At 39.9% G+C, this 25,380-nt stretch overlaps 1 long non-coding RNA gene across 1 annotated transcript in view; it reads left to right on the top strand.

Moving 5' to 3' along the window:
• LOC126061441 (uncharacterized) overlaps positions 1-25,380 on the top strand; it is a 136,937-nt gene that overhangs the window by 5,137 nt on the left and 106,420 nt on the right. Inside the window, exon 2 of the long non-coding RNA XR_007513774.1 lies at positions 4,946-5,178. This is a non-coding gene — a long non-coding RNA (uncharacterized LOC126061441). The remainder of the gene's footprint in view (positions 1-4,945; positions 5,179-25,380) is intronic.

Here is a 25,380-nt window from a genome sequence, read left to right as displayed (position 1 = left end):
GGATCACAGAGGATCAGTACAGTTTTCCTACATCTGAAGGTATGGTTGCTGCCTGGTCAGCTTGGGTTCCTCAGGCTAAAAGAGGAGCTCTGGTGATGAAGTGGTTAAGAGCTTGACTGTTAACCAAAAGTTCACCAGTTCAAATTCACCAGCTGCTCCTTGGAAAGCCTACAGGGCAGTTCTCTCTGTCCTGTAGGGTCACTATGAGTCGGAATCAACTCGATGGCAACTTGTTTTGTTTTGTTTTAGGCTAATAGACCAGTAGGCAAGAAAAGATGTTACTATACAGGAAGATGTAATTGACTCATTATCATAAGGCGATAGGTTTACCACCACATAATGGAGGCAAGGAGAAGTACGCCAGAACTTACAGGATTCACAGGGGAGACTCTTGGTGCTTCTATGTCAAATGATAGCAGTGAAAACACAATTATAACAAACACGGGCTGATTTGAGTATGGTAAAAAGGGGATCAGACCCGTCAAGGATGATGGTACGAGTTTCCCTATAGTGAAGCAATCCAGACTAGCAGAAGTGCCGGCTAGGATGAGTGAAATATAAAATGGTTTTGAAAGAGGGAAGATGAGGAATAGCAGTAGAGATTGTAGTTTCTCCCATTAGTTTCATATTGTATTTCATTTCATTTCATGTTTAAATTGTGATGGGCCTCTACATTGAAGAGTAGAGATTAGACTGAGGAACTTTAATGGAGGGCATGAGTAGATCTGAAGAGTGCAAGGAGTAACTATAGAAGTCCCTGTGGGTACCCCACTCACATCCTTTGTGCAGTCACATTCCCCATACATACTCAAAGCACCAGTGACCCTTAGCCAGATGGTATTTTTGGGTCTCAGGAGGGTGCTTGGCAATATGTGGGACAGATTGGAATCTCCAGGGAGTTAAAAAAAAAAAAAAAATTTTTTTTTTTTTGGTTAAGGTCTACAGAAATAGCCCTAAAATCAATGACAAATAGGAGTTGGTGAGTAAACACTCCAGCATTCTTGCTTTTCGAATGAGACAGCTCTAACACATGTTCTACAGTGTCTCCCAGAGGCCCCCAGTGGGATTTAATACCACCGCGAAAGTGGTAACCTATTTATTGACACATCTGGTATTGGTTTTCTTCCCTTCCCTGTTTCACTTCCCCATTCCTCTATGGGTGCTTCTGGAGGTCACCACTCAAGATCAATATCTTCGCTTTCTCACCTCCAACCAGTCTTTCTACTTTAAGTCTCCAGCCATGTTGGTGTTATTAGTTCATCTCAGAATCCTTATTGATACATTTTTTTCCGTTTCTATTTTTTCTTTTTTAAAAATTTGGTAGTGCTTACATAAAAAAGTGATAAATACTATTAATTATTTATTTCTTTTCTTTCTGGAAAAGTTCCTCCAAAAGTTCCTCTTCTCTGTGTGTGACAAAAATTATGAAACATTGTGTGTATGAGAACATCTTTACCACCACATTTAAATGATTATATATATATATACAATTCTAATTCCAAGTTCCTTGGCACTTTAAAAACATTACTCTATGGTATCCTTGCTTCAACCATTACTGTTGAGAAGCGTGATGTCATTTTTAATTCTTGTTTTATTGTAGATGGTCTTGTTGCTTCCCCTTGGAACCTTTTAGAGTATTTCCTCCTGTATATATTTTACTTATCCAATAATTGAAAGATCAAACAGTCCATCTGACATACTAAAATAGTACATGTTATACTTGACATTCAAAACCTATCTACCTTATTAAAGGAGAAAGAAACATCAAGGACCACTATAATTTGAATTGGAAATGTGGCAGCCACAGAGTTGTTGCCACTTAGATCTCCCTTCTAGGGAGAACCTGTCAGGAGGAGAGCAGTGAGCTGACAGCCTCCAGCTGCAGTGCCTTCAGGATCTGCTGCTGTATTCAAGTCAAGGCTACAATCTCTCCAGGCAGCTCCCAGAGAGACTAAGCACAGTAGGAGCACAAGATGACTTTGCACAGCTGGTGTACTTGTTGTTGTTAGGTGTTAGTAGTCCGTTCCAACTCACAGCAATCCTATGTACAAGAGAACGAAACACTGCCCACTTCTGTGCCATCCTCACAATTGTTTCTATGTGTGAGCCTACCGTTGCAGACACCGTGTCAATCCATCTCAATGGAGGGTCTTCCTCTTTTTTGCTGACCCTCCCAACTTACCAAGCAAGCATGATGTCTTTCTCCAGGGCCTGATCCCTCCTAATAACAAGTCCAAAGATGTGAGACGAAGTCTTGCGATCCTCGTTTCTAGGGGCATTCTGGCATGCTTCTTCCAAGAGAGATTTTTTCATTCTTCTGGCAGCCCATGGTATATCCAATATTCTTTGCCAATACCATACTTTAAATGCATAATTCCTCTTTGGTCTTCCTTATTCATTGTCCAGCTTTCGCATGCATATGAGGCAATTGAAAACACCGTGGCTTGGGTCAGGCACACCTTAGTCCTCAAAGTGACATTTTTTCATTTTAACACTTGAAAGTGGTCTTTTGCAGAAGATTTGCCCAATGCAATGCATCATTTGATTGCTTGACTGTTGTTTTCATGGGCGATGATTATGGATCTAAATAAAATGAAATCTTTGACAAGCGCAATTCTTTCTCCATTTATCATGATGTTTCTTATTGGTCCAGTTGTGAGAATTTTTGTTTTCTTTATCTTGAGGTGTAATCCTTACTGACAGTTGTAGTCTTTGATTGTCACCTGTAAGTGCTTCAAATCCTCTTTACTTTCAGCAAGCAAGGTTGTGTCATCTGCATAACACAGGTTGTTAATGAGTCTTCCTCCAACCCTGATGCTGCGTTCTTCTTCTTATAGTCCAGTTTCTCGGTTCATTTGCTCGACATATAGATTGAATAAATATGGTGAAAGGATACAACCCTGATGCACACTTTTCCTAATTTTAAACTATGCCGTATCCCCTCGTTCTGTCTGAATGACTGCCTTTTGTTTCGGTATAAGCTCCTCATGAGCACAATTAAGTGTTCTGGAATTCCCATTCTTCACAATGTTATCCACAATTTGTTGTGATCCACACAGCCAAATGCCTTTGCATAGTCAATAAAACACAGGTAAACATCTTTCTTGTATTCTCTGCTTTCAGCCAAGATCCATTTGACATCAGCAATGTGTCTCTCATTCTACATCTTCTGAATCCAACTTGAATTTCTGGCAGTTCCTTGTCTGTGTACTGCTGCAGCCATTTTTAAATTATCTTTAGCATAGTTTTACTTTTGTGTGATATTAATGATATTGTTTGATAATTGCCGCATCCCATTGGATCACCTTTCTTTAGAATCGGTACAAACATAGATCTATTCAAGTCAAGTTGGCCAGGTAGCAATTGTCCAAATTTCTTGGCTTAGATAAGTGAACGCTCTAAGGTTGCATTTGTTTGTTGAATCATCTCTGCTGGTATTCCTTCAATTCCTGAAACCTTGTTTTTTACCAAGTCCTTCAGTACCGCTTGAACTTCTTCCTTTAGCACCATCAGTTCTTGAGCATATGCTACCTCCTGAGATGCTTGAACTTTGACCAATTCTTTTAGGCACAGTGACTCTGTGTATTCTTTCCATCTTCTTCTTCTTTTTTTTTTTTTAAATTGATGAAGGTTTACAGAACTAGCTTCTCATTAAACAGTTAGTACACATATTGTTTTATGACATTAGTTAACAACCCGACATGTCAACACTCTCCCTTCTGGACCTTGCGTTCCTATTACCAGCTTTCCTGTCACCTCCTGCCTTCTAGTCCTTGCTGCTGGGCTGGTGTGTCCTTTAGTCTTGTTTTGTTTTATGGACCTGTCTAATCTTTGGGTGGAAGCTGAACCTCAGGAGTGACCTCATTACTGAGCTAAAAGGCTGTCTAGGGGCCATACTCTCAGTTTCTCCAGTTTCTGTCATGCCAACTTTCTATCCTTTTTTGACGCTTCCTACATTGTTCAATTTTTTGCCCATAGAATCCTCCAACATTGCAACTGGAGGCTTGAATTTTTTTCAGTTATTTCAGCTTGAGAAATGCTGAATGTCTCCTTCCCTTTTGGTTTTCTGACTCCAGGCCTTTGGACATTTCATTTTAATACTTTCTTCTGTCTTCTCGAGCCACCCTTTGAAATCTTCTATTCAGTTCTTTGACTTCATTATTTCATTCATTCCCTTTAGCTAGTCTGCATTCACGGGCAAGTTTCAGAATCTCTTCTGACCCTGGGGTACTATCTTAGGCTGGGTTCTCTGGAAGAGTAAAACCAGTGAAGCACACATGTATAAATATATAGAGAAAGATTATTTTAAGGAAATAGCTTGGAGGCTGACAAGTCCCAAATACATGGATGAGGCGTCAGGCTGGAGGCTTCTCCTGACTCACATGGTTGCAGGGGCTTATGAACCTAAAATCATCAGGACAGATGGCAGGCTGCTGGCTTACAGGGCTGCAGGGAATGATGAATCCCAAAATCCTCAGTTCAGACTGTAGGCTGCTGGCTCACCTCCTATCCAAGAACCAGAGGTGAGAATGATAAGTTGGATGCAGGATCTAGAGAGAGAGAAAGAGCTTTGCCAGAACATCCATACATATTGGATGCAGGCCACAACCCCAAGGAAACTACCCTTTTGACTGATTGGCTGCTCACATCATATCACAAAATGGAGGATGATTACATAATGCCTACTAAACCACTGAGAATCAGGGCCTAGCCATGTTGACACGTAACTTTAACCATCGCAGGTATTAAAGCATGGCAATTTCCACTGAATTCAGAACTCCTCTATGGGCAATCTTTGCCACAGAGCCCCCATCAAATTTACCAAGCCTTTCTTAGAGCTGCCCCATGCTCCAAATTACTTCTTCCTGCCCCTTTTCTTTCACAAGTGTCTCAGTTTCATAATGGATTGTAGACTTTCCCTGACTCTGCTCTTCATTTTTCACAGAATTGTTGTTATCTGCCGTCCAGCTAGCCCAGGACTCATTGTCATCCCATGAACAATGGAACTGAAATATGCTCCTGGGTCCTGCTCCATCCCTACAATTCACTGTGGATCGGGCCATTATGACCCACAGGATTTTCATGGACTGATTTTCAGAAGTAGATTATCAGGCCTTTTTTCCTTGCCCATCTTTGAATGGAAGTTCCTCTGAAACCTATTCAGCACCATAGTAACAGGTAAGCCTTCACTGGGAGATAGGCGTGGCTGCACATGAAATACATTGGCTGGGAATTGAACCTGGTTCTCCTGCGTGGAAGGTAAGAATTTTACCATTGAACCACCACTGCCTCCACACAGACATTACCTCCACTGTATCGCTTGCGTTTTTTACTGTATCTTGGTGTCTGCTTCTGGGAGGAACCAAGATGACAAAGAAAACAGTATGCGTGCTTGTGTGTCGTTTATTTAAGTAAAAAGCCCAGACTAGAAGACTTTGCATCTGATCATTTTCTGTATGATACCATGGGAGTTAAAAAATTGTTATCCAGCACCCTGTACCTGCCCTTTTCCCTGCTCTCTCAGGCATTACAGTCAAATGAATTTCAGGCCACCAAAAATAAAGTTATCATTTTTATTATAGCTTTCCATGGCTTGACATGGAATAGTTATGTTTACAGCATAAAAAATATAATGCTTAGTTTCATAGTTTACCAAACAGATTAATTTTATCACAGTAGATCTCAACTTGGATTTAGGTTTGGGAGTACTGATGAGGCATTCATGTTCACTGTTATGGCTTTAAGAAATCTGTGAGTGGTTTCTGATTCATTTAGAGTTAGTATTTTCTGTCTACAGTGGGCTGCTACTGTATAAGCATAAAAACTTAATAATTCAGACACCAATAATTCAGAATATCTTTATAGATTTTGCAAGCAAATTCACAAAGAAGACTTGAACAGTGCATGTTTAAAATATAAAGATAAGTACCCAAAAGTATTGTTTTATAAAACCTGACGTATTTTAAAAGAACTCTTTGCAAATACACTTTTAATATGTTTATGTCTATATGACAGCACACTGATTTGGTAAAGTCTAAAGGCTCTCCACAGCCACATTTTTTTCGTTTCGTTGTGGTCGCTCAGGGTTATAAATCTGGATTTGTTAAAATACCAGATAATTTCGAGCTACTTCCTTATCCCAATCAATTCAAATCACTGAAGTTTATACTAAAAAGATTATATTTCTTTAATTAGTCTGAAGCCTTTCTCCAATTACAGGCAGTCAGCCTGCCGATATGAAAATAGTGACATTTTATGAAAAACATGTGGTCTGTAGTGGTGTGATTATGATTATTTACATTTCAATTGATATCATGTATTAGTCTTCATACTGGCTTTTTCATTTTGTGGTTGGCATTAAATGTTTGGCGCCACTGTACTTATGTAAAGTAGATTACTGCAGTGACGCTTTCCTGAGTTTGCTGTTTATTTTCTGTGTCCACAAAAACCACTGAGCTACTAGGTATCACGTAACAGCTGCATCACAGTGCACTTTTGCTCAAATCCACACTTACTTATACCCCAGTGTATTGCATTCCTACTATATTTATTCCAAGATAGTCTCCTGTTCTTTTCTTCATGGCTTTAAATGTGCCTTTTCCACGGAAGAAAATATTTGGTTTTGTTTTTAAATTTTTGGTTCAAATTATCTTCTTAGAGATACATATGAAATTCTCTGAGTGTGTTGTCTGATATCTTTGCCTTTAATTTATATTTTAATCCTCCATTTTTTTAAGAAATCAAATGTGTTGATATATTAAAAATTAGAGTAAAAAACCAAATACAATTTTAAAAATTTAAGAACTTTTCTTAGTTCTTACCAAAGATGAAATCTCTTGGAGCCCTGCAGCCTATCTTCCCTTATAAGTTCAGCCTAAATTTTGCCTTTTTTTTTTTTGAAGGAAACATTCTTTGTCTTAGTCTTACCTTCAAACAATGAATATAGATGTCAATGAAATGGTCCCTTCTGTCTAGGAATTATCTCTATGTTGGATGAAACTAGATCTTCTAATATTTCTACAGTGGCCACTTCTACCATAATAGATTTGTCTGAACTTGGAAAGCTTACTCAAGCATGAAGATGACGTCTCTAATGGATTTTCCACTTTTGGCCGGTTATCGTTGCTTTGTTTCCATCCTCATGCTATGTACCTAACTATCCTCAGCCTTTTTTACCCCCAAAATGCATGATGAAGGCTGTGGGGACCATGGTCTCACTGAACATCTTGTTCAATTGGCATAATGTAGTTTATACAGAAAATATTCTACATTCTACTTTCGTGAGTAGTATTTGTGGTCTTAAAAGCTTGTGAGTAGCCATCTAAGAGTCTCCACTGGTCTCACTCCATCTGGAGCAAGGTAGAATAAAGAACACTGAAGACACATGGTGTCTTAGTCATCTAGTGCTGCTGTAACAGAAATACCACAACTGGATGGCTTTAACAAAGAGAAATTTATTCTCTCACAGTCTAGTAGGTTACAAGTCCAAATTCCGGGCGTCAGCTCCAGGGGAAGGCTTTCTTTCTCTGTTGGCTCTGGAAGAAGGTCCTTGTCCTCAATCTTCCCCTGCTCAAGGAGCTTCTCAGGAACAGGGACCCCGGTCCAAAGGACTTGCTCTGTTCCTGGGTGCTGCTTTCTTGGTGGTATGAGGTCCCCAACTCTCTACTAGCTTCCCTTTCCTTTTATCTCTAAAGAGATAAAAGGTGGTGCAGGTCACATCCCAGGTAAACTCCCTTTACATTGGATCAGGGATGTAACCTGGTAAGGGTGTTACAATCCCACCCTAATCCTAACATAAAATTACAATCAGAAAATGGAGGACAACCACACAATACTGGGAATCATGGCCTAACCAAGTTGATACACACATTTTTGGGGGGAACATAATTCAATCCATGTCACAAGGGAAAGATCAGTTGAAATGACTAATGGACCACAAGTACTACAGCCTCCACCAGACTGAGTTCGGCACAATTAGATGGTGTTTGGCTATAAGCACTGACTGCCCTGGCAAGGTTCATAATAGAGGGTCCTGGACAGAGCCGGAGAAAAATGTAGAACAAAATTCTAACTCGCAGCACACAAAAAAACAGACTTACTGGTCTAACAGAGTCAGGAGAAACCCTGAGAGTATGGCCCCTGGACACCCTTATAGCTCAGTAATGAAGTCACTCTAGAGGTTCACCCTTTGGCCAAAGATTAGACAGGGCCATGAAACAAAATGAGGCTAAATGGGCACACCAACCCAGGGGCAAGGACTAGAAGGCAGGAGGGGACAGGAAAGCTGATAATAGGGAACCCAAGGTCGAGAAGGGGAAAGTGTTGACATGTCGTGGAGTTGGCAACCAATGTCACAAAACAATATGTGTACTAATTGTTTAATGAGAAGCTGGTTTGTTCTGTAAACCTGCATCTAAAGTACAATAAAAAAAAAATGAATGGTAAAAATTCAAAATTATTATCAGTCACACAGGAACATTCTGGAGAAAGTGATAGCAAAGGGGTTGGTACATGACTTCAGTCTTTTTCAGGCTCATTATTAAGACATTAAGAGGTGGAAATGCAGAAGAAAGATGAACATAGGAGATGAAACTGTGAGGATACCATTAACACTGTGGAAAAAATTCATACTGTAGGAAACTACAAGAGAAATGATGTAGTTTTTTTAATAAACTGATTCAAGGGAAAAAAAAAAAGCAGAGAGAGACAGAGCATGAACTTATAGATTAAAATAGAATCAAGAAACTTACCACCCAATGGATGAAAGATATGATGTCTGTGATTTTCTTCAAAACAGTACCGGTAGGGGGATGTAGGTGTGAATACCCACCAAAACCAAACCAAACCCACTGCCGTCGAGCCGATTCCGACTCATAGCAACCCTATAGGCCATAGTAGAACTGCCCCACAGAATTTCCAAGGAGAGCCTGGTGGATTTGAACTGTCGACCTCTTGGTTAGCAGCTGTAGCACTTAACCACTATGCCACTGGGGTTTCTGGTGTGAACACAAATAAAGCAAATCTGCCTGTGATTTTGGTAGTTGTTAAAGCTATTCTGTCAGCTTTTATGTATTTGAAATTTTCTATAACAAAAGTAAAGAAAGGACAATGTCAAGGGAAGTGACAGAGTGATAGTGAGTACTGTTTTAGTTAGGATGGTCAGGAAAGGCCTCTTTCAGAAGACACTTTTGAGCTGAGGCTTGAAGGTAATGAAGTGGCAATATGCGGAATAAAATAAATCTCCTGGACTTTTCAGTTAGGAAGCTATACAAAAAAAAAAAACTCTAAAAACAAAAAAACCATTGCAGTGGAGTCAATTATGACTCATAGTGACCCTATATGGCACAGTAGAACTGTTCCATAGGACTTCCAAGGAGTGCCTGGTGGATTCAAACAGACAACTTTTTGGTTAGCAGCTGTAGCTCTTAACCACAATGCCACCATGGTTTCCTAGGAAGCCATAGACAGCCTTTAATATTTTCAGCGGAGTATGGGGGATAAAGTTGAGCTCAGTGGCTAAAAAGAGGAAGGGGAGACAGCATTGTTTGTTCTAGCAATTTACTGTAAAGAGAAGAGAAAGCGGCACCGCTGTTCTCTTCAACAGGGCAGGATGCTGTGTATATTTGAAAAAAAAAAACTAGTATTTGAAACAGTACAAAATTCACCATGTCTCTGACTAGAACTGCCACCTCTATTTCTGGGGCTGCTTTCACTGGTCCCATTTCTTTTTGGTTTGAGGTAGTTTTTTTCTCCCAGGATATCCTCTTCAGCCTTGTATAAGTCCTTGAGGGAGTCACCTTCAGGTCCCATGCCACATACCAGGTATCCCACAGAGAGGACTGCCCGAATTCTTGTGCTGTTGGAGGCTTTTATTTCTTAAGCTCTTGCACAAACTGATTCTACAATTGCTTTCTTCTTCTGCCACGTCTCTCTTCTGACTTCTGACTTCATTGTCCACTACGCATTTTCAACTTTGCCCTGCTTTTTAGACTAGATTTTCAGCATTGTTTCCTTATCCGTAATCTTGGCAACTAGTTGACTAAAAATCAGATCCTGTCTGTGCACTGCCTTGGGCTACGTATGTGAACTCAGTCCCAGGGCCTATGCTATTTACTGAGGATGTACCAGTGGGACCCAGACATTAGGCTGTGAACCTACAGTGCTGGTTCATCTCCTTAGTGAAATCGTGGCTATTTCATGCCCAAATTAAAGCTCCCCATGGCCAGCCTGCGGGGCACTTGAGGGAGAAAAACATTCGAGGGCCCAGCCCCCACAGCTCTGGAAGCCCTCAGAACATGGAGGTTTATTCTAAAGCACCTGCCAAAGCATTGTCTCAGCAGTGCAGTCCTGCTCCTTTCAGATACTGAAATCTTGTGTGATGATGTGGGAAGGACGCATAAAGCACTTTTGCTGAATAATGAAGTACTGTGATCGCTATCTTGAGGAAACCCTGGTGCCATAGTGGTTAAGTGCTACGGCTGCTAACCAAAGGGTCGGCAGTTCAGATCCACCAGGTGCTCCTTGGAAACTCTATGGGGCAGTTCTACTCTGTCCAATAGGGTCGCTGTGAGTCGGAATGGACTCGATGGCACTGGATCTGGTGTTGGTTTGGTATCTTGAGGAAAAGCACTTGGACTCTTGTTTGACTTGCAGCCTGAACTTGCTGCTTCTTTGTATTGAATACTGTTTTTACTCGAAAGAATGACTGGCAGACAAACCATGGTTATTCAGACTTGAGTATCTGGCAGGTATTTTCTAAAAAGTGAAGTGAACTTGTCACTGCAAGGAAGGCAACTGGCAGTGCTTGTTACCAAGGATAACTGTCAAGTTTTCAATCAAAAATTAGAATTTTGGAAAACTTGTATCTGCCGCTGTGAGCCTGACAGCTTCCTAATACTTAGAGATTTTACTGATGAGATCGGTGGTGATATTAACAAATGTGACTTTTTTTTTATATTGTATAATGACAATGTGTCAGCATTTAGAAGATCTGCCTAACTCAGTAAACCAATATTTTCCAAATGATCAATATATGATGTTAATAAATATCAGTATACGATGGTAAAAAAAAATCTATTCAAGGTGTAAGACAGACCAATGGACTTTAATGCAGCAGAATATGAGGAATTCATTGATGTGGTTTGAGATTCCATATTGCAGTAACCTTTAAGAAACTACTGCTTGTCCGGCCATCTAAGATGCATCAATTGGTCTTAACCCACCTGGAGCAAAGGAGAATGAAGAACACCAAAGACACAAGGTAATTATGAGCCCAAGAGACAGAAAGGGGCACATAAATCAGGGACGACATCAGCGTGAGACTAGAAGAACTAGATGGTGCCCAGCTACAACCGATGACTGCCCTGATAGGGAACACAACAGAGAATCCCTGATGGAACAGGTGAGAAGTGGGATGCAGACCTCAAATTCTCATAAAAAGACCAGACTTAATGGTCTGACTGAGACTAGACCTTCTGTTAGCCCAAGACTGAAACCATTCTCAAAGCCAACTCTTCAGACAGGGATTGGACTGGACTGTAAGAGAGAAAATGATACTGGTGAGGAGTGAGCTTCTTGGCTCTAGTAGACACATGAAACTGTGTGGGCAGCTCCTGTCTGGAGCAGAGATGGGAAGGCAAAGGGGGACAGGAGCTGGCTGAATGGACACGGGCAATACAGGGTGGAAAGAAGGAGTGTGCCATCTCATTAAATTAGGGGGAGAGTAACTAGGAGTACATAGCAAGGTGTATATAAATTTTTGTATGAGAGACTGACTCGATTTGTAAACTTTCACTTAAAGCACAATTAAAAAAAAGAAGAAACTACTGCTTGTCAAGCTTTAGTATAATATCACAGAACATTCACATTTATATGAAAAGGCTAAAAAAGACGCCTCCTTTTTCCTACTATGTATCTGTGGGAGTTAAAAGTTTCTTCATATATTTGCACCAAAATAACTTATTGCAAGAGATTGATGTCCGTCACAGATATAAATATTCAGCTGTGTTCTACAGAACCAGGCAGCAGAGAGATTTGAAAAAAAATGTAAAACAGCCCCATTTTTTCACTACTTTTTGAAAATACAGTTATTTTTCATAAAAATGTGTTATTTATGTAATTGGAATGGGTTTATTACTGTGGTTTCAAAATAAATTAATAAACATTTAAAATTTTCCTTAGCTTGTATTTCCAATGTAGTTAAGTATCAATAAACATAACTCACATAAAAAGCAATTATTTAGGGGCCTCAATCTTTTTAAGTGTGTAAAGGAATCCTGTGACCAAAAAGTTTGAGAATCACTGGGGTAGATGGTTACTAGTTGTTGTGACAAGTTATACCAATTTTGTTGGGATGGCTATTCATTTTTCTGAATAATGATTTCTAAGCCCCAGTTCCTGGAGTGGTACTGGTCTGGCTTTATCACAATCCGCTGGGACCAGGCATCTATTTTTACAAAGCTCCTTGGTGATGAGACAGTCCGTTTGGGAGCTAACTGTCATATCTATGTAATTGCCAGAGAACGAACTAGCAAATGTCACTTAAGACAATCGACAGGAGACAAGCCCTAAATTAAAGTTCTAATTCATGCTACCACTCACAGTTGGAGTGTTTTCACACTCAAAGATTTACATGAAGCCACGGAAAATTTTAAATAATAATTTAAAAATGTGCAATTTATATGTTAAAAAAATTGCACATCTTCATCAACAGAGCTTTGCATCTAGATGGCAAAAATAATTAGTTAAAATAGGAACTGGAACCGCTGCCACAACAAAACATCTTTTCCCCAGTGGCCATGTCTATTAACATTTATGCTGGAACACTCGACCACAGTAACTGGTAAAAGGAGAGCATGTTCACTCAAATGAGGCTTGTTTTAGTATTTGTTTTTTCTACTTAAAATTTTTTTTCCTCCAGTTATCCAAATTGATAATTTACTAACTGCCTTTATTTTATTTTATTTTTTTATTTAGTGGGGTAAAGAAGCTGCTTCCTGTAACAGGATTTTAGTGCTAAGAAATACACTTTAAAAATGTGATTTAGCAATTTTATTATCTTACCAGTAAGGGGCAGCAAATAACAATGTTTGTTGGAAAAACTAAGCTATTTAAATTAATTTGGAACTTTCCCTTCTATTCTTTTTTTTTTTCAATTCATTTTTCTCTGACTTTTCACCCCTTTCGCACTCTTCCTAGTGATGCTAAGCAAGAGAAATTGGGGATAAGAGAGATGGTCAAAAGAGAAAAAAATAAATTATACCATTTAGGATACGATACTAAGAAAAGGATAAAATCTAGTAGCCTTTGTGTTAACAAATGTGAATCTCTTATAACTTCCTAGCCGGGCCCTAGTAACTGCTACATAATTTACCTTTTTTTTTTTTGTGGAGTTGATTCTGACTCATAGCAACCCTACAGGACAGAGTAGAACTGCCCCAAAGGATTTCCAAGGTTGTAGATCTTTAAGGAAGCAGACTGCGAAATTCCTCCCTGCACCCCTGCGGTGGCAAGTAACAGTTGAAACACTCCACTGCTAACTGAAAGGTTGGCGGTTAGTATCCACCAGCCGCTCCTCAGGAGAAAAGACCCGGTGATCTGCTCCCGTAAAAATTATAGCCTAGGAAACCCTACGGGGCAGCTCCACTCTGTCACTCACCATGAGTTGGAGTTGACTCTATGGCACACAACAAACTGCTACGTTACCAGTTACTATGGAGTTGGTACAACTCATGGCCACGCAGGTGTGTCACAGCAGAGCTGTGCTCCATAGATTTATATATATATATGTATATACATATATATTTTAATGAACTTTAGATGGTTTACAGAACAAACTAGTTTCTCATCAGAAAGTACACACATTGTTGTATGACATTGGTTAACAACCCCACGACATGTCAACACTCTCCCTTCTCAACCCCGTGTTCCCTATTACCAGCTTTCCTGTTCCCTCCTGCCTTCCAGTTCCTGCCCTGGGGCTGGTGTGCCCCTTTAGTCTTGTTTTGGTCCAGGGGCCTGTTCAATCTTTGGCTGAAGCGTGAACTTCAGGATTGGCCTTATTACTGAGCTTGAAAGGGTGTCCCGGGGCCATACTCTCAGGGTTTCCCCAGTCTCTGTCAGGCCAGGAAGTCTGGTCTTTCTTTTTGAGTTAGAATTTTGTTCTACATTTTTCTCCAGCTTTGTCCGGAACCCTCTATTGAGATCCCTGTCGCAGCAGTCAGTGGTGGTAGCCGGGCACCATCTCGTTGTACTGGACTCAGTCTGGTGGAGGCCTGGTAGATGTGCTCCATTAGTCCTTTGGACTAATCTTTCCCTGTGTCTTTAGCTTTCTTTATTTTTCCTTGCTCCTGAAGGGGTGAGGCCAGTGGAGTATCCTGGATGCCTGCTCACAGGCTTTTAAGACCCCAGATGCTATTTACCAAAGCAGAATGTAAAACATACTCCATAGGATTTTTAATGACTGGGTTTTCAGAAGTAAATATCAGGTCTTTCTTCTGAGATGCCTCTGGGTGGCATCAAACCAACAACTTTTCACTTAGCAGCTGAGCACATTAACTGTTTACACCACCTAGGGACTCCACATACAAATTAAGTATCCACAAAAATGATTTTATAGCCCATTAATAAAAAGCAAACGGTGGAAGTAGTAGCTTGCGTTTGTACCGTCTTTCTCAAAGACTGGTTTCTCATCTGAGCTTTATAGTCATTTAGTTTATTTATTTCATTTTAATAAATATTTATTGAGCATATACCATATACATTACCATATACCAGGAGCCATTCTAGAGACACCATGATAAACAAAACAGATACCAATATCTGTCCTAATCCTTTCCTTTTACTGAGGGAGAGTTATCCAAACAAAGGGAAGGGTTAGATAGAACAGAAGAGAGCAGGGGGTAAACAGATAGTAAGAGGCCAGGGAAGGAAAAGATAAAATGCGTTTCTCTGCTGGCACTGGTAAGACATCTTCAGAAACTCCTTGTGAATCTTTCACTGTTTCTTTCCAAACACAAAGCGGCATCACTAGGAGGGTGCCGGGGGTCCGGACCAAAATGACCCCAGGGTCCAAGGTGGTCGAGGGTGAGCCAGCGCTGCTGGGGGTGGGGCTGCCAAGGCAGTGGCGTCAACTAGGATTGATGTCACCCGTCACCCAGTGCGGTAACTTGTCACAGCCCCTCCCCATCGTGGGTCTCTAGGGTTGATGTCACTCATTGTGGTAACTCCTTGTCACCACCACCACCCGATCACCCACCCGTCAGGGTGTGGGCGGCTGGGCGTGGTGCCCACTGGGCAGAGAGGAGGTATCTGCCTTGGCCAATGGGAGAGGGGAGGAGCTGTGCAGAGTCATGGGGGTGGGTCTGGGAGGGGCAGGGCCGTGGTGCTCGACCTTGGGTGGGGGCAGGGCGGGGCCACTTTGCCCCCGGATCGGGAGTGGTGCAATGGCTGGCCCTGCCCATGGGGGGGGGGGAAGGGGCTGTTGTATTTTTAAAATATAACTCTAGTAACTCAGTACTCACAAGTTTTCTTTCCATGCTGACGTAAACATTAAGATGTAAAGAAAACTAAACAAAGATACAAGGAAAGATAAATCCAAAGAAAATGGCTGACATTTACCTGCCTCCACCAGACTTAGTCCAGTACTGGATGGTGCCTGTCTACCACCACTGACTGCTCTGACAGGGATCACAATAGAGCGTCCCAGACAGAGCTGGAGAAAAATGTAGAACAAAATTCTAACTCCAAAAGAAAGACCAGACTTCCTGGCCTGACAGAGACTGGAGAAACCCGGAGACTATGGCCTCTGGACACCCTTTCAGCTCAGTCATGAAGTCACTCCTGAGGTTCACCCTTCAGCCAAAGATTAGCCAGGCCCATAAAACAAAATGGACTAAAGTGGCTCAACAGCCCCGGGGCAAGGACTAGAAGGCAGGAGAGGACCAGAAAGCTGGTGATAGGGAACCCAAGGTCGAGAACGGAGAGTGTCGACATGTCGTGGGGTTGATAATCAATGTCATAAAATTGCACTAACTGTTTAATGAGAAACTAGTTTGATCTGTAAACCTTCATCTAAAGTACACTTAAGGTAAGGATAAATTTTTCCAGCTATATTAAAAAAAAATGTGATTGCAACCACATATATTAAAAAAAAAATGTGATCTGCTCTGGTGTCTCCTCCTTGGAGCCCTAGGCTCCCCCTCAGAGATGCTGGTTCTCTTTCTCACTCTCTGACTTTTACATCCTATCTGGGATCTTTGGGGAGAACTGCGATGTCAACACAGGCCATAGAGGCTCACTGGGGTTGCCTTAGACCTCTTTCTGCCCCTATAGCCTATGCAGCTATTTTTAGGAGATTGCCACTGCACTGTTCAAGAACAGAAAATTCTGTGGGCCCTCTTAGCTCCTCAGGTTTCCAGAAGGAAAGTAGGCTTAGAAATCTTTCATACTTTTGGGGGTTTTCTGTTACTCACCCCCATACTTTGGGACTTAATCATTAGAGAGATTGGATGAGACAAATATCCTTTTTAAAATGTTGTAACTAGGTCCCTGGGTGGTGCAAATGGTTTGCGCTTAACTACTAACCTAAAGGTTGATGGTTAGAATCTACCCAGGGGTGGTATAAAATAAAGGCCTGGTGATATGCTTCAATAAAGATTATGGCCAAGAAAAGCATATGGGGCAGTTTTACTTTGTAATAGATCGGTTGCCCTGAGTGAGAACTGACTTGGCAGCAACTAGTTTGGGTTTTTTGTTTGGTTGTTTGTTTATGTTTTACTTGCATCAAGTCTTCTGAATTTGAAGGCAAATATTTGGCATTTGTGCCAGGGCAGTTTCCTTGAATGAGAGAGGATCAACTAATATAAAGAAATGCAGGAGAAAAAAAAGTCAGCCCTGTAATTAATGCTTCATCTATTGACCCATATATACAACTACTCTGTTTTTTAAAACTCAAAACCAAACCAATGCGTAAAATGTCATGCCATTCCCACATCCTGCTTCCACCTCAAGCTACGAACGCATTTCTCTTTGCTGCTAAACTCCTCAAAAGAGAAGCCTCCATTTCTCAGCTACCCAACATTTAGTAGTTCCTGGTCATATGGGATCTTCATGACAGAAATATAAACTGAGATTTTACGCGTATTCTTGTTTCAATTTTGCTAATGTACATCTATATTGGAAAGTCCTCTTGTTTTCCCCCCAAAATCCAGTATCGTCTGTGAGTTTTGGATTAGCCTGCAGAGGGCAGCAAATAGTAGTACAAGTCCCTGTGCTTTAAATGCCTAAACCTCAGGCCTGGTAGTAGCAGTTACGAATACAGCATGAATGTTTGTTCACATTATTTAAAATCAACACCGAAAGCTTTCTTGACATAAGGGTGGCTACTTCTCTTATAAATGTAAGTGCTCTGCAGGTTGTTAGTGAAAATGAGAAGTAGTCAACATTTATTTTATTATTATTTTTAAATTATATTTTATTGTGTTTTTGGTGAACGTTTACACAGTAAATTAGGTTCCCATTTTAACAATTACTACACAAATTGTTCAGTGACATTGGCCACATTTTTGACAATGTGTCAACATCCTCAATTCCATTCTAGATGCTTCATTTCTAGTAATCTTGTTTCCCTATCATCTTTCATCTTTGCTTTGGAGTAATTGTTGACCATTTGGTCTCATAGAGATGATTTTTTCAAAATGCACAATACTCACTGGTAATATTCTTTATTTTATAAGCCAGTCTTCTACTTAGCTAAAAGGCGACCTCAAGGGGTAGTTTCAGTTCCAGGTTTACGGAGTATCTCAGGGCTATAGTCTCAGGGAATCCTCTAGACTCAACCAGTCCAGTAAGTCTGGACTTTTTAAGAATTTGAGGTCTGTTCCACATTTTTCTCTTCTATCAGAATCCATCTATTGTGGCCCTCATCAGAACAGTCATTAGTGGTAGCTGGGCACCATCTAGTTCTTCTCATTGCAGGGTAGTCAATATTTATTTTTGGTAGCTCTTTATTCCTCTGGTACTTCTTAAATCTTTCTTTCAGGCAACAACAATCTGCTCACTCCCTCTGGGTATGTGGCACCCTGGCTGCCCAGTGGACTATCTCATTAGCTTCAGCACCCAGAATTATACCCCCTCCAATAAAAATAATTATCTTGTATCCCATTCCTACACTTGTTTTCTTCTATGGGTGATGATAATTTAAACAAAATAACTAATCTTGTTACATATACATTATCCTTCACAAATATATATTATGTGAAATGGTTAAGCACCTGGCTGCTAACCAAAAGTTTGGCCGTTTGAACGCACCCTTCGGCTCCATGGGAGAGAGATTTGGCAATCTGCTTTCGTAGAGATTATGGACAAGAAAACCCTATGGGGTAGTTTTACTCTGTCACAAGGGGTTTCAATGAGCTGGAATTAATTTAATGGCACCAAACAACATTAATTATCTAAAATGAAGCTCCCTACAAAAATGATAATTTTTATTTCCAGATTTTTTTTTTTTTTTAAATAAGTTTACTTGGCTAAAGATACTGGAATGGAACAAGATTCCCAAGTACCTAATTATCAAAAACTTAAAAAAAAAATTAAAAATAAGGGGGAGGGAGTAAATCTTACCAGCAGCAACAAAACAAATAAAGGAATACAACCTAATACCATAAATGAAAAGAAATAGAGTCAAAGCAAGAAATAGAAAACAATTGACACCCTGCTCTCAGTTCCCAGAATAATTATTGGGAAAAATGAGTCTATAGTATTAAGAAAAATTTCTATGTGAACTGAGGAGTTGAGTAGGTAGCCCTGAGAAAAATGGAGAGACTCACAAAAATACAACCCCAACTACATCCTTTGGAGCACATCAGAGATAGGAAAGGCCAACAAGCTTACTCTGCTGCTAACCAAAAGGTTGGCAGTTCAAACCCACCAGCTGCTCCACAGGATAAAAGACCTGGTGATCTGCTACTGTAAAGATTATAGCCTAGGAAACCCTATGGGGGCAGTTCTACTCTTATATAGGGTTGCTGTGAGTCGGAATCGACTTGAAGGCACACGACAATAACAACATGCAACTTTGGAATGGCAACCTATCCAAAAAAGCACTCATGACTAGATCTCAGAAAAGAACTCAAATGCCAGGTCCCCAGCAAGGCTAAAATTCTTCTACAGCAGCTCCACCTCTCCCATCCCTGTATGTTCATATGACTGAAGGAAAAACAAATTGGTTATGGTAACGTGGGAACTGAGCTAAGGAAAATTCATCTGTACTGTTTTGAACTAAGCAGTAGTGCCTTCTGTTTAGTGTGATCAAGATAAAAATAAATGTCATGGTGATTGTGTAACTACAAAAAAAAAAAACTACAGTAGAGTAAAAATGACGAAAAAGGGGAGAAGAAGAGGAAGAAAAAAAGGAAGAAAGGAATGAAAGAAGGAAGGAAAAGAGCCTTAAGGCTCATAATATGCAAAACTCTGGAAGAAAACATAACTCAAACTACAGAGGCAAATTCCCCATAAGTGTTTCATCCCATGGAATAACTTAATAACAAAACAATTTGATAAAGCAAGAACTAAAAAAAAAACCGTGGACTAAAACATAGCAACGGCCATGAAGATGGTGGGGACCAGGCAACATTTTGACCTGTTATGAGTAAGTCAGAGCCGACTTGAGGGCAACTAACAACAACAACAAAAAGATGATGAAAACAAACAGGTTAATGGGAGATTTCAGAGGTAAGAAAACAAACTGAGAATCAACCCATCATAGCAGATGTGACAAATAAATTGTAATGTCAGATACAGCAAGGTACAAAATAAATAATGGTAAAAGAGGGTAAAGGCTTGAGAACTGTAATGAATGCTGATGAAAAAGCAACTTCAAAGAAATTTTACCTCTGTTACTGCTAACGTGGGTGAACTAAGCACCCAAAATGTGCTGTTGCTGCAAACAACTAAAACTACTAATATATTTAAAAAATCTTAAATGCATGCAAATAGTAGCAAAAAACAAACAAAAAAAAAAAACCCTTGGGCCAAAAATGAATCGAAGGCAGAAACCAAGAGAGTGAAGTAAGCACTGAAGTTGGCATTTCGTCTTAAGGACAGCTGCTGAACTCAGACGATCTTAAGCATTAATTTTGAAGATATCAGAAATTATATTAGGGAACCCATGCCAAATAAAAACTGAAACTTCAAAGCTATACCCTCAGTTTAAGGATGAACTAAAACAAACCCTTAAACCCTTTATCTGGAACTTAAAAAAAAGCCCATCTTGAACCTTGATGCTGGCTGGAGATGGAAAAATTTCTCCTGAAGATTTATAGCCTCAATCTGGCTTCTATTCAATTTTGTTCCTGAATTCATGCTATCTGGTGTTATGAAAAAAACAAAAAGTTTCAAGTCAATAATTCAGTTTCAATTGATATGGTACTGCTCATTTGCATAGATGCCTGTCAAAGGCAAAGCCTAGTCCTCCCAAGATGGAATCCACCATCAGCCCAGACCTCAAAGAATTTTCACAGATCAAGTTCAAATGAAAATAAGCAACTTCAAGAAAAGAGAGAAAAAAAAAAATCAACAAACACACAGGAAAACAAGGCATTATGAATGAGAGGAAACATAAACAACTTGAAGGCTCTAAAATCTTCAGACACAGGAATTGTAATTCAGAAAAAATTAAAATAAGTTATATTTAAAATGTTTCATGACAGAAAACTGCATAAAACCATGAATAAAGTGTAGCTATTTGCATTGGGCAAATCTGCTGCAAAAAACCTCTTTAGAGTGTTAAAAAGCAAAGATGTCACCTAGAGAACTGAGGTGCACCTGACCAAAGCTATGGTATTTTCAGTCGCCTCATATGCACGCAAAAGCTGAACAATGAGTAGGGAACACCGAAGAAGAATTGATGCATTTGAATTATGGCATTGGTGAAGAATATTGAATATACTATGGACTGCCAGAAGAATGAACACATTTGTCTTGGAGGAAGTGTAGCCAGAATGAGATGGATTGACACTGTGGCTGCGACAGTGGGCTCAAACACGGCAATGATCGTGATGATGGCACAGGACTGGATGGTGTTTCATTCTGTTTTACAAAGGGTTGCAAGGAGTTGGAACCAACTTAATGACACCTAACAACAACAACATATGTGTCAAAAACTCAACACTTTTAGAAGCAAAAAATATATACTGTCTTCTCATTTATTTTCATGGTTCATTTCCAAAGACCGGGTTATTATGCAAAATTGGTGTTATGTGAAAATGGAGTGTGATGACATCAGATCACAAAATGGAAGATGACTATATCATTACATAATTGCCAAATTACATCATCACATAACTACCAAACCACTGAGAATGATGGCCCAGCAAAGCTGACATATAACCTTAATATCAAAGCAAGTGTTACTCTTGCCTCTCACCTTGGCGTTCATTGCTGCCAGATGTATGTTGTTAATAATGCACAAATTAGTTGTATGTGGATTACACCTCAACATAAAGAAAACAAAAATTCTCACAACTGGACCAATGAGCAACATCATGATAAACAGAGAAAAGATTGAAGTTGTCAAGGATTTCATTTTACTTGGATCCACAAGCAACAGCCATGGAAGCAGCAGTCAAGAAATCAAGATGCATTGCATTGAGCAAATCTGCTGCAAAGGACCTCTTCAAAGTGTTGAAGAGCAAAGATGTCACCCTGAAGACTAAGGTGCGCCTGACCCAAGCCATGGTATTTTCAATCGCATCATATGCATGTGAAAGCTGGACAATGAATAAGAATGACCGAAGAAGAGTTGACGCCTTTGAAATGTGGTGTTGGCGAAGAATATTGAATATACCATGGACTGCCAAAAGAACAAACAAATCTGTCTTAGAAGAAGTACAAGCAGAATGCTCCTTAGAAGCAAGGATGGCAAGACTGTATCTTACATACTTTGGACATGTTGTCAGGAGGGATCTGTCCCTGGAGAAGAACATCATGCTTGGCAGAGTGCAGGGTCAGCGGAAAAGAGGAAGACCCTCAATGAGGTGGATTGACACAGTGGCTGCAACAATGAGCTCAAGTATAACAACAATTGTAAGGATGGTGCAGGACTGGGCAGTGTTTTGTTCTGTTGTGTATAGGGTCGCTATGGGACGGAACCGACTCAACGGCACCTAACAACAACAAATGTAAAATGTCAGATAACGATATAGTTGATAAGTGAGAAGGTGTAATAGAAATTGAAAACTTACTGGATGTTTTTACAGAAAATTGTCTATAAGGCAGCATGGATTAAGAAAAAAAGGAAATATGAAAGAGAGATTAAGACACATGAAAGACAGAAGTAGATGGTCTAATATACATGTAATTGGAATTCCAGAAGAAGGGAGGGAGAAAGAAAAGAGGGTAGGGGTTATATTTGAGGAGATAGTAACGGAGAGCTTTCCAAAACTGGTGGAAGAAAACAAGTCATAGATCCAGGAACCCCAGTGAACCCCAAGGGGGATAATTTAAAAGAAACTCAAATTTAAGACCACTATAGTTAAATTAAGGAGCCCTGGTGGCATTGGTGGTTCGAACCCACCCACCTGCTCTTCAGAGAAAAGAGCTGGTGCTCTGTTTTTGTAAAGATTACAGGCTAGAAAACTCTATGACACAATTTCACTCTGTCATATAGGGACAGTATGAGTCAAAAATTGACTTGATAGCACTTAAACACAACAGTTAAATTGTGGATTGTTAAAAAAAAAAAAAAAAATCCTTAAAAGCTTAAGGGCATTTTTTCAGAGAAGAAAATTTGTCAAATCCCATTTCTTCACCTGTCTATAAGAAATTATTTTGTCTTACTTATTTACTTTTTTCCCAAATACTTGGAAAGAGCTGGAGAAACCCATACTGTAAATCCTATTCTTAAATAAAGCAAAATGAGAATTTTTTTTGTTTGTTTTTTGTAACTGGAAAGGTTCTATTTTAGTTATGAGTCAAAAATTGACTTGACAGCACTTAACAACAGTTAAATTGTGAATTGTTAAAAAAAAAAAAAAAAAAAGGAAGAAAGAGCCTTAAAGCTGAACGGCATTTTTTCAGAGAAGAAAATGTATGAAATCCCATTTCTTCACCTGTCTATAAGAAGTTATTTTGTCTTACTTTTTTACTCTTAATTACTTATTTACTCTTTTCCCAAATACTTGGAAACAGCTGCAGAAACCCATATTGTAAATCCTATTCTTGAATACAGTGAAATGGGGATTTTTTTTTTTTTTTTGTAATTGGAAAGTTTCTCTTTTAGTTGACACCTGTAAGAACCTTTAAGAGCACTGTCAAGACATGATATGGGCATCTAGATCTTTGAAGAGGTAAAGGTGGTATTCCAGTTGTGCTAGCATCATAATGTCAAGTTTAGCTGAGTACAAGGTACTCAATTTGTTCTGGAGACTCAAAGCATCCACTTTGCACCAAAGTGGCAAGGTAAGAGCTAGGAAATAAACACCCAACCCTTTGTACAGAGAAGTTAGTTCTGCAAGAACGTATCATGAAACTGAAGCACAGACAGTGGTCAGCCTACTTATAGTCACCGCCTAGAGAGATACAGGTGGACAGGATCAGGCTCCTCTGACTGCACGTGCTCCAAACCCCAAACTCCAAGAGGTTCACTCCTGAATGCCACCAACAACTCAAAGCCAGTGTGAAGTGGCCGCTGTCGCTGTGGGATCCTTGTGAGCCTGGAATGGTGGCCTGGCAAAATCTTGAGGCTTTTAGATCTGCAGAGGAAGAATAGACTTGGCTTTGGACTGCATTTAACACCTCAGCTATCAAGCCACGGAAACCCCTGTGGCGTAGTGGTTGATAGTTCAGCTGCTAACTAAAAGGTTGGCAGTTTGAATCCACCAGGTGCTCCTTGGAAACCCTTTATGGGCCAGTTCTACTCTGTCCTATTGGGTCGGTATGAGTCAGAATCAACTCAACGGCAGTGGGTTTGGTTTTTTGGTAATCAAGCTGCAGGAACCCTTAAAAGCTCTCTTATCTAAATCCGAGGTATATACTAAATTGATTCTATAATTAAGAGGGAGAAGAAGGAGGGACAGAAGAGAGAAAAAGGGAAGGAGGAAGGGAGTGAGGGACAAAAAACCAAACAAAATCAAACAAACTTAGACCTCTCCAAGAAGCATAATCATCCATTTACAAATATTTGGCAAAATTTGCAAAAGTTATTTTTTTCCTGTTGTTTCTTCTAGCATAGTTTCCTTAATAATTAACGGAGATACATCTTTCTTTCTGAAATACGTGGAAAAATATTTTATTTGTTTAATCAGTATTGTAACTTTTTCTTCTTCTTAAGTGCCGACAATTTCTTCCACTTTGCCTCTACCAAGATTTATTCGGGGAGGAAAAAGTTGAAAGAAGTTGTTTCTCCAAATCTAATAATTCAATGCTAGTACATTCAAAATTATTCTTGAAAGATTGGAACTCAGAAAACACAAAGTGCGAGTGAAGAAGACGTTATTTTTCCCCCCATTTTCACTCTAATGTTATTTAGTAGCAATAACTATTTCAGTAGCTATTTTATTTCAGTAGCTCTTTTTACTGATTTTTATTCAGGAAATGAAAGGAAATTCTCTTTGCTCTAAATGGACCTCTAAAAATGAAAATCTAAAGTCTCCGACTTGTGTGAAGTGAGGTGAAGGGCTAGAGTTTCAGTTATTGTAGGTTTTATGGTCAAATTGAAGAGGGCAGAGGGTTATTGACCATCCCTTAATAGTTGTTCTTCAGAAAAGTCTACATTTGTAACATTTTTTTACAACTTTTATAACACCTCACCATGACTGGTTGATTCTCCAGGTTTCCTCTCTTCTCCCGGCAGGAGGCTGAGATGTAGGTGCACCAACTCCAAATTTACCAGCTATACAACCTTCCTGGGGTGGCAGTAGGGAGCCATCGCCATTTTTTTTAGGGCTGTGCACAGTATTTTTAGAGCTGTGCAAAAAGTCATTCACAAAAATTATGCGAACTGCCCATGCATCCCAGGAATGAAGCTCCTCCCCTCACTGTTCATGAATATGCATGTCACTGCCTATATAAGGAGCAAATCTGCCTTAGCTCAGGGAGCTGGCAGCCTCAGGTCCTGAGACCTTGCCTGCCTCCCAGTTTGCAAGCTGTGGATAAACCTTTCTGTTCTTCCAACCCCGCGTCTGGCTGACTTCAGTTCGCTAGTTTGCTGAGCAAGAATCTATTCGTTGTCGGCTTCAAAATGACTGAGACTCACTTATAGTTCCAGCTCCCACAAACACGATGGAAAAACTCTTGGACACTTGAAACTCATGTCTGCTGCGTATTATTCTTCCTTTGTAGTTTTCTTAATTGAACGTCATAGAATATTTTGAAACCATTAAG

This window comes from Elephas maximus, chromosome 18 (genome assembly GCF_024166365.1).
Source record: "Elephas maximus indicus isolate mEleMax1 chromosome 18, mEleMax1 primary haplotype, whole genome shotgun sequence".
Taxonomy (NCBI): Eukaryota; Metazoa; Chordata; class Mammalia; order Proboscidea; family Elephantidae; genus Elephas; species Elephas maximus.
Note: the sequence above shows the minus strand (reverse complement) of the source record. Positions and strands in the feature narration are given on the sequence as shown.